This window comes from Manis pentadactyla, chromosome 16 (genome assembly GCF_030020395.1).
Source record: "Manis pentadactyla isolate mManPen7 chromosome 16, mManPen7.hap1, whole genome shotgun sequence".
NCBI classification, from domain to species: domain Eukaryota; kingdom Metazoa; phylum Chordata; class Mammalia; order Pholidota; family Manidae; genus Manis; species Manis pentadactyla.
In genome coordinates, this window is record NC_080034.1 from 55061655 (window position 1) to 55074062 (window position 12408).

Consider the following 12408-nt stretch of genomic DNA (forward strand, 5'->3'; position numbering starts at 1 on the left):
GATCCATTTCAAATTTACTTTTGTGTACGGGGTTAGACAGTGATCCAGTTTCATTCTCTTACATGTAGCTGCCCAGTTTTGCCAGCACTACATTCATCAGTCTGTTGAAGAGACTGTCATTTCCTCATTGTATGTCCATGGCTCTTTTATCATATATTAATTGGCCATATATTATTGGGTTAATGTCTGGAGTCTGCATTCTGTTCCACTGGTCTGTGGCTCTGATCTTGTGTCAGTACCAAATTGTCTTGATTGCTGCGGCTTTGTAGTAGAGTTTGAAGTTGACGAGCGAGATCCCCCCCACTTTATTCTTCGTTCGCAGGATTGCTTTGGCTATTCGCGGTCTTTGGCGTTTCCATATGAATTTTTGAACTATTTGTTCCAGTTCGTTGAACAATGTTGTTGGTAATTTGATAGGGATTGCATCAAATCTGTATATTGCTTTGGGCAGGATGGCCATTTTGACGGTATTAATTTCTCCTAGCCAAGAGCATGGGATGAGTTTCCATTTGCTAGTGTCCTCTTTAATTTCTCTTAAGAGTGTCTTGTAGTTTTCAGGGTATAGGTCTTTTAATTCCTTGGTTAGGTTTATTCCTAGGTATTTTATTCTTTTTGGTGCAATTGTGAATGGAATTGTTCTCCTGATTTCTCTTTCTATTAGTTCATTGTTGTTGTATAGGAAAGCCACAGATTTCTGTGTGTTGATTTTGTATCCTGCAACTTTGCTGTATTCCGATATCAGTTCTAGTAGTTTTGGGGTGGAGTCTTTAGGGTTTTTTATGTACAGTATCATGTCATCTGCAAATAGTGACAGTTTAACTTCTTCTTCACCAATCTGGATTCCTTGTATTTCTTTGTTTTGTCTGATTGCTGTGGCTAGGACCTCCAGTACTATGTTAAATAACAGTGGAGAGAGTGGGCATCCCTGTCTAGTTCCCGATCTCAGAGGAAATGCTTTCAGCTTCTCGCTGTTCAATATGATGTTAGCTGTGGGTTTGTCTTATGTGGCCTTTATTATGTTGAGGTACTTGCCCTCTATGCCCATTTTGTTGAGAGTCTTTTTCATGAATGGATGTTGACTTCTGTCGAATGCTTTTTCAGCATCTATGGAGATGATCATGTGGTTGTTGTCCTTTTTGTTGATGTGGTGGATAATGTTGATGGATTTTCAAATGTTGTACCATCGTTGCATCCCTGGGATGAACCCACTTGGTCATGGTGTATGATCCTTTTGATGTATTTTTGAATTCGGTTTGCTAATATTTTGCTAAGTATTTTTGCATCTACGTTAATCAGGGATAGTGGTCTGTAGTTTTCTTTTCTGGTGGGGTCTTTGCCTGGTTTAGGTATCAGGGTGATGTTGGCTTCATAGAATGAGTTTGGAAGTATTCCCTCCTCTTCTATTTTTTTGGAGATCTTTAAGGAGAAAGGATATTATGTCTTCTGTGTATGTCTCATAAAATTCAAAGTAAATCCATCTGGCCCGGGGGTTTTTTTCTTGGGTAGTTTTTTGATTACCGCTTCAATCTCCTTGCTGGTATTTGGTTTGTTTAGATTTTCTGTTTCTTTCTGGGTCAGTCTTGGAAGGTAGTATTTTTCTAGGAAGTTGTCCATTTCTCCTAGGTTTTCCAGCTTGTTAGCATATAGGTTTTCATAGCATTCTCTAGTAATTCTTTGTATTTCTATGGGGTCCATCGTGATATTTCCTTTCTCGTTTCTGATTTTGTTGGTGTGTGTTGATTGTCTTTTTCTCTTAATAAGTCTGGCTAGAGACTTATCTATTTTTATTTTCTCAAAGCACCAGCTGTTGGTTTCATTGATTTTTTTCTATTGTTTTATTCTCAGTATTATTTATTTCTTCTCTGATCTTTATTATATCCCTCCTTCTGCTGACTTTAAGCCTCATTTGTTCTTCTTTTTCCAATTTTGATATCTGTGACGTTAGGCTATTCATTTGGGTTTCTTCCTCCTTCTTTAAATATGCCTGGATTGCTGTATACTTTCCTCTTAAGACTGCTTTTGCTGCATCCCCCAGAAGTTGGGGCTTTGTGTTGTTGTTGTCACTTATTTCCATATATTGTTGGATATCCATGTTAATTTGGTCATTGATTCATTCACTATTTAGAAGCGTGTTGTTAAGCCTCCGTGTGTTTGTGAGCATTTTTGCTGTCTTTGTACAATTTATTTCTTGTTTTATACCTTTGTGGTCTGAAAAGTTGGTTGGTAGGATTTCAACCTTTTTGAATTTACTGAGGCTCTTTTTGTGGCCTAGTATATGGTCTATTCTGGAGAATGTTCCATGTGCACTTGAGAAGAATGTGTATCCTGTTGCTTTTGGGTTTAGAGTTCTATAGATGTCTATTAGGTCCATCTTTTCTAATGTGTTGTTCAGTGCCTCTGTGTCCTTACTTATTTTCTGTCTGGTGGATCTGTCCTTTGTAGCGAATGGTGTGTTGAAGTCTCCTAAAATGAATGCATTGCATTCTATTTCCTCCTTTAGTTCTGTTAGTATTTGTTTCACATATGCCTGGTGCTCCTGTGTTGGGTGCATATATATTTATAATGGTTATATCCTCTTGTTGCACTGACCCCTTTATCATTATGTAATGTCCTACTTTATGTCTTGTGACTCTTTTTGTTTTGATGTCTATTTTGTCTGATACTAGTACTGTAACACCTGCTTTTTTCTCCCTGTTTGGATAGAATGTGTTTTTCCATCCCTTGACTTTTAGTCTGTGCATGTCTTTGGGTTTGAGGTACGTCTCTTGTAAGTAGCATATAGATGGGTCTGTCTTTTTTATCCATTCTATTACTCTGTCTTTTGATTGGTGCCTTCAGTCCATTTACATTTAGGGTGATTATTTTAAGATATGTACTTATTGCCATTGCAGGCTTTAGATTTGTGGTTACCAAAGGTTCAAGGTTAGGTTCTTTAGTATCTTACTGTCTAACTTAACTCGTTTATTGAGGTGTTATGAACACTGTCTGGTGATTCTTTATTTCTCTCCCTTCTTATTCCTCCCCCTCCATTCTTTCTATGTTGGGTGTTTTATTCTGTGCCCCTTTGTGTTTCCTTTGACTGCTTTTGTGAATAGTTGATTTCATTTTTTGCCTTTAGTTTGTATTTGGTTGGTCTGCTATCTTTACTGTGATTTTATTTTCTCTGGTGATACCTGTTTAGCCTTAGGAGTGCTCCCATCTTGAGCAGTCCCTCTAAAATACCCTGTAGAGGTGGTTTGAGGGAGGCAAATTCCCTCAACTTTTGCTTGTCTGGGAGTTGTTTAGTCCCTCCTTCATATTTAAATGATAATCGTGCTGGATACAGTAATCGTGGTTCAAGGCCCTTCTGTTTCATTGCATTAAATATATTATGCCATTCTCTTCTGGCCTCTAAGGTTTCTGTTGAGAAGTCTGATGATAGCCTGTTGGGTTTTCCTTTGTAGGTGCCCTTTATCCTCTCTCTAGCTGCCTTTGAAGCTCTCCCCTTGTCCTTGATCTTTGCCATTTTATTTATTAATGTGTCTTGGTGTTGGCGTCCTTGGGTCCCTTCTTTTGGGATTTCTGTGTACTTCCATGGTCTGATCAATTATTTCCCCCCACAGTTTGGGGAAGTTTTCAGCAATTATTTCTTCAAGTACACTTTCTATCCCTTTTTCTCTCTCTTCTTCTGGTACCCCTATAATGTGGATATTGTTCCTTTTGGATTGGGAACATAGTTCTCTTAATATTGTTTAATTCCTGGAGGTCCTTTTATCTCTCTCTGTGTCAGCTTCTATGCATTCCTGTTCTCTGGTTTCTATTTCATCAATGACCTTTTGCATCTCATCCATTCTGCTTTTACGTCCTTCCAGAGATTGTTTTATTTTTGTAGTCTCCCTCCCTACTTTGTCCGTTAGCTCTTGCATTTTTCTCTGCAGCTCCATCAGCCTGGTTATGAGTTTTATTTTGACTTCTTTTTTTAGGAAGACTGGTTATACTGGTCTCACCAGGCTCTCTCTCTGGCGTTTGAGTGATTTTGGACTGAACCAGGTTCTTCTTCCTTTTCATGGTGATAGAAGTGATCCCTGGCGAGTGGTATGTGTGTCAGGTAGGAGAACAAAGTCCTTTCCTGTTTTCTGGTCACCTTGCTCTTCTCTGCTTCCTGTGCCAGTTAACCGCACACAGGGAGCAGTCTCTGGGTTAATCCCCTGAGCTACCTTGGGTGGGGCGGCCCTCAGGATAGCCTTAGGCACTGGCAGGGGTTGCAGGCAAACCGCATGTGTTCTCCTGCGAGAATGGCACCCCTTCATGACTTCCGGACTTTGCGCCGGCTTCATTAAGCTTGTGCCAGGCAGCTGCTGCGCACAGGGGGCAGTTTCTGGGTCTGACTTGTTTAGCTGAGCACTGGGAGAAGATTCTGTGTGGTTGCTGTGAGCGGGGCTGCTCCCCTGCTGCTCTGCAGCAATGGTGCGTCAGCAGTTTGCTTGCAGTGCCCACCGGGGGGAATGAACAGGCTGCTTATCGCTGTGACGGGCTTCGGAGCTGTGTTGCTACCCAGGGGATTAGGACGCCTGGAGGTCCTTCACGTTCCCAGCCTCCTTTTCTGAGTGTGCCAGGACGATTTAGTCCACCTGTTAAACCCTTGTCCCCTTAAGACTTTTAAAGTACCCGCTTTTCTTTTGTTCCAGGGCAGCCGGCTGTGGGGACTTGTTCGTGGTCTCCATCTCGGAATTTGCTTTTCCATTTCTGTCATATCCCGCACACCATGCAATGTGTGTCTGTGCTCCCAATGCAGATTACTAGGGCTGGTTATTTAGCAGTCCTGTGCTTCCACTCCCTCCCCAGTCTGATTCTTTTCCTCACCCTAGTGAGCTGGGGTTGGGGGGAGTCCTCTGGCCCCACCGTATCACAGCTTTGTATCATACCCTTTTCGTGAGATGCTGAGTTCTCGCAGGTGTAGATGTAGCCTGGCTGTTGTACTGTATCTTCTGGTCTCTCTTTTAGGAGTAGTTGCATTTGGTGTATTTTCAAAATCTGTATGGTTTTGGGAGGATACTGCTGCCACCCTACTCACATCTCCATCTTGAGTGAGTCCCCTCGTGGTTTTAATTTGCGTTTGCCTGATGATTAGTGATGTGTCACATCTTTCCATGTGACTGTAGGCCATCTGTGTGCCCTCTTTGGAAAAATGTCTATTCAGGTTCTCTGCCCATATTTTAATGGGTTCTTTGTTTTGTGGTGCATTTATCCAATATATATTGAATGTCAGCCCCTTATCAGATATATCACTTTCAGGTATGTTCTTCCTTACAGTAAGTTGTCTTTTCATTTTGTTGATGTTGTCCTTTACTATACAGAAACTTTTTAGATCGATGAAGCCCCTCTTGTTTATTCTTTCTTTTGTTTCCCTTGCCTGGGGAGGTGTGTCGAAAAAATTTACTCTTGCTGATTTTCAAGAGATTCATGCCCATCTTTTCTTTAAAAAGCTTTGTGCTTTCATGCCTTTAGGTATTTAATCCATTTTGAATTAAGTTTTGTGCATGTTAGACAGCAATTCAATACCATTCTCCTGCTTGTAGGTGTCTGGTTTTCCCAGCACCATTTATTGAAGAGACTGTCTTTTCCCCATTGTATGTTCTTGCCTCTTTTGTCATATTTTAACTGACCATATACGTGTAGGTTTGTTTCTTAGTTATCTGTTCAGTTCCATTGATTCATATATTCTTGTGTCAGTACCATACTGTTTAATACACTGCAACCATACTGTTTAATACACTGCAGCTTTGTAGTATAGCTCTTTACCCCCAGCATTGTTCTTCATTGTCAAGATTTCTTTGACTCTTCAAGGTCTTTTGAGGTTGCATATAAATTTTAGGATCTTTTCCTCTAGTTGAGTGAAAAATGCCATTGGTTTTTTGATAGGGATTCCATTGAATCTGTAGGTTGCTTTGGATAATATGGCCATTTTAACAATATTCATTCATCCTATCCAGGAGCATGGGATAGCTTTCCATTTATTTGTGTCTTCCTCAATTTCTTTCATCAGTGTCTTAGAGTTTTGAGAGTATAGGTCTTTATCTGCCTTGGTTGAATTTTATTCCCAGTGATTTTATCCTTTTTGAGGCAATCATAAATGGGATTCTTTCTTAAATCTCTTTCTAGTAGTTCATTTGTATGTGTAAATGTGGCAGATTTTTGCACATTGGTTTTGTTTGCTGTGACTTTTACTGAGTTCATTTATTAATTCTAGTATTTTTTTATGCAGTTTTTAGGGTTTTCTCTATACAGTATCATGTCACCTGTAAGTAGGGGAAATATGACTTCTTCCTTAACAACTTGGATGCCTTTTACTTGTCTGGTTGCCATGGCTAGGACTTTCAGGACTATGTTTAATAAAAGTGGTGACAGTGGGCATTCTTGTCTTGTTCCTGACCTGCAATTCAGTGTGATGGCAGCTGTGAGTTTGTCATATATGGCCTTTGTTATGTTGATGTATGTTCCCTCTATACACACTTTGTTGAGTTTTTAGCATAAAAGCATGTTGGGTTTTGTGATCCTTTTTAGTACCTATTGTGATGACGATAGTTTTTATCCTTCCTTTTGTTAATGGGATGTGTCACATTGATTTGCAGAGACTTCACCATCTTTGCATCCCTGGACTAAATCCTACTTCTTCTTCTTGGTTAATGAGTTTTGTAATGTATTTTTTAATTCAGTTTGCTGCTAATTTTTTTGAGGATTTTTACAAATGTGTTCACCAAGGATGGTGGTGTCTTAGTGTTCCCTTTTTGTACTGTTTTTATTGGATTTGGTATTGGGGTGATGCTGATCTAATAAAAAGGTGTGAAGTTTTCCTTCCTTTTCAAGGTTTAGAAGTAGTTTGAGAAAGGTAAATATTAACTGTACTTAAAATGTTTGATGGAAGTAATTTTGAAAACCATGTGGTCCTTGACTTTGTAAGGATTGTTTTTTTTTTTTTTTTTTTTGATTTTCAGTGCAGTTCATTACTGTCAATCTGTCAGTAGAGATTTTCTGTTCTGTCTGGTTCAGTTTTGGAATATTGTGCATTTCTAGGAGCTTTTTATAACAGCCTCTTGCAGTCCTTTGTGTTTCTTTTGTGTCAGTTGTCACTTTCATTTCTGACTTGAGTTGTCTGTTCATTTACATATGGCCATCCTTTTGCCTCGTCTCCATTTGTTGATGGTGGTGAACTCTAAATAAGAAAATGGAAGAATAAAGTCTAAAGGTCCTGTTTTCTATGTGGAAGTGCTTTCATTTCTTTGGCGAGGTCCAAGTTTCTGTAATTTTGTTGGTTCCATTTGTGAACTCTCTGTTCTATTTCATTTATTTGTGTGTATTCATTTATTTATTTTATTTTTATTTTATTAATCAGGAGAAAAGAAGTGTAATTTATAGTGTGGCTTGTCATTTAAATCAGAAGTTTTCATCTAAACACACCTGCCCAATAGAAGTGTGAATGACCTGTGGAAACCTCTGGTAGGTGTTTGTTCTAGACATCAACATCAGGAGAGCTGGGGTTTTTAAATGGAGGGTGTCAAGCACACATTTGGTTTTGACTGGTAAAGCAGATGATTAGAACTAGTTGAGTTTTAGGTGTTTGAAAATATTCAGGCTAATGAAGACAGGTGTACAGATCAGGTAATACCGTAGAATGGAAATGCAATTTGTTCACTTAATCTAGTGCAGTTTTATAACTATCTAATATGTAAGTTGCTTGCCTCCTGAAATTGGAGTTAACATGCTTGGCAAGTCTGTTATCCACTTGCAGCCAAGAGGATTCTTGTTGTTGGAGCACAGATAACAAAGAGGGCAACTAATAAGATGTGTTCTGTTATTTTTTTTCTAGAAGTTTGGTAGTTAGTTTGATGATTTTTTAATAGCAAGGCAAAATCTAATTTCTCGGTCATCTTCTGGATCCATTAGGATGAAATTGCTGCTTTGGACAGTTACCATGAAGTCTCAGTCAAGGGCTGTCAAGTTCTGTTTCTTCAGTGGTTTCTATCAGGGCAGAGAAAGTGTCAGTGCTTTTGTTGTTAGGAGACTTGTTGTTTTGGGTCATTCTGATGCCGGGGTTCTTGTTCACGAAGCCGAAGAATGAGCTTCATAAACTCTCATGGTAGGAGAGCAAGGTACAGGCTTTTATTTAGAGATAAAGAACTCCTGGCTCACACCAGGTGGGGAGAATAGAGTCCCTGTGTGTATTCATTTTAAATATGTTCCTTTGATTATTGTAGCTTGAAATTTTAACATTTGAGTTCACTTTTTTCTTTATCATTGTATAGATGAACAGGTATTCAAATGAGTTGTCAATTCCTGCAATATAGTGTGGTAAGGGTATTGTTGGGATTACTTGGGGTCTCTAAGTCAATTTGAGGAACATGGACATCTAAGTAATGGAATTTTGATCATGGACAGTATATCTCAGTTGTTTTGTTTTTTCTTTCATTGCTGTCAAAAATGTTTTACATGTTTTTCCCCAGAGATCTACAAGTATTTTGTTGCATTTATATTTGAGCATTTGTATTTTTGCATTTTTTAGTTTTGGTGTATATAAATGATACTGTTTCTTACATATTCCAATCATATGTTAATGGTTGACTGAAAATCAGAAATTTTTATGTTCACTTTGATCTTAAGTTTATGGTATATGTGTAAAATCCCATCTGGGCACAGAACATCAGGCTCCATTTCTGTTTGAACTTAACCATATATTTTCACTGAATAATCATATATTGGATTTGAGCCCTTTACCAGGACTTCTAAGAAGGGGCCCGACCAGCAGTAGTGACTATGTTTGAGCTATGGGATGCCTGAACCTGCCTTTTCTGGCACGCATTGAGCATGTGTGCTCCTCCTGTGCGCTCTGGTATGTTTGCTAGAGTGAAGACTTGAGCTTTTGTATCTGCAGGACCCAGGAGGCTGGGCTGCAACTTTGGGATGACTTGGAGCGCAGTCCACCAGGAGGAAAATGCTTCCCGCGTGGGGTCCTGACACCTGCACATGGGGCTTTGCCATGATTTCTTCTGGATGTTTCTGTAAGGAGTGAGTACAGAACCTGCCATTTTCTATCATACCTAAATGCTTTCTTTATTAAATTCTCATATAGTATTGTAACATTTTTTTTTTTTACGTGTGTTACATAAAATTTCTTAGAAAGGTAAATAGGGCTGGTGTTATCTATACAATAAAACTGTTACGAAAGACCAGAATTAGATTACATAATACCTCCAGGGTCTGGGGCATAGTGTGTGCCCAGAAAGAATAATATTTCATGAATTTGAAATGCTTTATGGAAGCAGATCAAGTGAGGAATGAGCCAGCTCTTAGAGCTTTGTGCCCTTCTGTGAATCATCTTTAAAGATCTGACCCTGTAATAATTAATGTGCAATGTTCCTCATTCACTGAGGGTTTCTAAGGATTAACTTTATATTGTTCTGTATCATTTTGATTCAGGATTGTTTCTGTAGAGAAATCCCACTTGAGCATCATATACACAGTCATAAAATTCATATCAAGAAATGGGACCAGCCAGTCTTCCCTGCAACCTGAGGCAAAGAGAAAAATGTCATCCCCCAGTAAGTCCCTTCACTCACCTGTATTGTTACTTTTCCAACATTAAAGTAATTGGGATCCACTGAAAAGTGGAAGTTTAAGTACATTAAAATTCAGAACATTATTTTGAGTTCTACTATTTTATTGATGCCAAACCAGAATTTAGTATGCTTTAATGTCCCTAGCTTTCAAAAAGCTAACTTATCAATATGTTAATATCCCTTGTAGCTTGTCATTTTCAAACGGGATTATCGTTGTGCTTGATGATTTCTCCTGAATTAGTGTTGAACATAATTTTTAAAAATTATCTTCATCCACTAATATGTTCTTTGCCAGACCTCTGTGTGAATGTATTTGTTAAAACATGCATAAATTAACCAAGGGAACATCTGTCTATTTTGATACATGATTGGAGTGAGCAGATTTCATGAATCAGATTTAGAAGATCAAAATATGATGTCTTTTCTCTTCATGCCACCTACTGCTTGCTGCTTAAAACCATCTAAGGTGAAGTTGTTACCAAATGAAACAAACCTGTTTCCACTCAGCCAACATACAGCAAAGCCAAACACTGACCTAGCAGTGAAACCAAACCCTGACTTTGGGATGTGGCTTTTTTGACATTGGGAAAGAAGGTGGGCGTTCCCCAAGCAAGGAGAATGGATAGCTAAAGCTTAAAGCCCTGCACTCACTATTGGCTTCTAAGCAAGGGCTTATAAAGGTTATGGGAAAGGGTTGCAGGATGTGTGATGAGCTTGTGGCATTGTTCTGACGGGTCCGTGGTGAGGTGACAGGGGACTGTTTGAGCAGTGTTACCTGTCAGCCTTCTGGCTCCACCGAGGCTAGAGTCCACGTGCTCCTCATTGTCAGGAGGTGGCTCGTCTGGTGGGGCCTAAATTCCTGTAAAACAAGTCAAGGATACATGAGTCAAGAGTCTGTCTGTGGCCTTGAGGGGGAAACCAGAGTCCTGGGCCATTTTAGTTCGCTTTACCTTGGTTTGCAAACTCCCATTTTGTTTAATCTTAACTTACACATTCTGATTCCCATACTGTGGGAGATAATTGATGGACCCAGTCTTCTGTATCAATGACATGTCTGAGGGCCTTTATTAGACAGGGAATACCTGCACAGTTACAAAACATCTTTAGGACTGAAATCACCGTTAACGCTTAAGAGCCAAAACATTGGCTGCTTTTTCTAAATGAGATGCATTTATGGAAAACAGATTTTCTCAGGTTCTAAGTAGAAAATCTGAAGGTACTTTACTTTTGTGTATCTTGGTTTCTGAGATAACAGTGAGATGTTTCTAATCTCCTTCCTTTTTTATGTGCTTCCTTCTTGTAATAATGGAAAATTCAAGTTTCTTTTTAGCATGCTCATTCCTTTACTTTTTTGGTCTATTTTGAGCTTCAGAAAAAAATGTGCATAAACCTTGCTTTAGCTTTACATTCCTCTACTATACTTTCTACCTAATGTTCTTTATTGGTATGCTAGACGACAGGCATTCTAATAAGCATGAGGAATTACATATTGTCCTGGTTTTTCACTAGAGCTGTTTTTTAACCATTTGCTTATGATTCATATGATGATCTCATCATGATGAATTGCATTAAATTTGAGAGTCTATCTGTGCCAGCATGCTTCTGAGTTTAGCACTGTGTATTTTATGTGTTACAACTCCTGAGGAAGTTTTCTTAATTACTTAAGGAATCTAAAATTTTCTGGACTACTAACAGGGGTTTTGTTTTAGTTTCTCATAACTGTTGTATAGAATCTTTATTTTACAAGGGTGTCTGTATATAAAACCTATTAGCATGCTGTAGGTCTTACTTCTTAATTGTTTTCATGGAGGAAGCCTGACACAGATTCACACACAGGGGAAGTAGGTGTACATTCAGGGGATTGTCTGCTTCAATTGTGGGCAGTATCTGACCATGGAATTCAGATGCTTTTTACCAATGCTTCTATTAATTCTCTTAATGGTTAATTTCCTATGACATTGGAATAATTGAAATTCTCTTAAATATTTAAAGAGTGTATGTATTATATCTCACAATGTAATATTTCAAGTATACATATTTGTATACTAAATAAAGCCAGAAATATTTTCAATTTACTGTTTTTAATTTTCAAATTCATAAAGTATATATGTGTGCCTTACTAAAGTTTTACATTCATACAACATGCTTCCAAATTTATATCCTCTCATTGTTTTTTTAAAAACAAGTGAACTAATAATCATGCTGCTTGATTAAATTCAGTTTTCAGGAGTCTTAAAATTGTCAGGAGACACCTAAAATTTATTTCCAGTACTCAAAATATCATTCCACAGTGCTAATTTGCATACAATTTAATAATGATTTTGTATCAAGATTTGGATTCAGCATAGTGTATATTCTTTGATATTCCATATATTAACTTGTGAGTCATGTTAACCTGTGTCATAGTGCACCAATTACATATAGTCCCCTACGGCAGCACAGGGGTTAGTCTCTTCCATCACATAGCCCACATACCTCTGCACCATGAATTCCCTGCAAGGTCACGTTGCTCCTTCCTGCCGCTTACCTGGTAATTTGTCCTAAGAGAATCCCACCCCAACAGAGCCGGAGTGGTGATTCTCTCTCTCCAGTCCCCTCTTCATGTTGCTGGGTCATACCTGCAGGGACAGACTCAGAGCAGCACCACGCAAGAATCAAAATGACAGCTGAGACCCCAGCTTCCGTCCTCCGTCAGCCTGGTGGAGAGGACAGGATGCAGTAGTTTGGGGGTGTCATGGGCCTTAACGGGAGGAGCGGCGGTAAGAGGGAATGCCCTTGTCCCTGTCCTGTGCCCTGTGGCAAGGGTTAGAGAGTT

General features: G+C 38.9%; 1 protein-coding gene across 1 annotated transcript in view; it reads left to right on the forward strand.

Annotated features, from left to right (window-relative positions):
* The window catches only part of LOC130681224 (bromodomain adjacent to zinc finger domain protein 2B-like), a 76416-nt gene that overhangs the window by 15989 nt on the left and 48019 nt on the right, over window positions 1-12408 (forward strand). Inside the window, exons 4-5 of the mRNA XM_057493827.1 lie at window positions 3963-4087; window positions 8909-9042. The gene's annotated coding sequence lies outside the window, so the exon portion shown is untranslated. The remainder of the gene's footprint in view (window positions 1-3962; window positions 4088-8908; window positions 9043-12408) is intronic.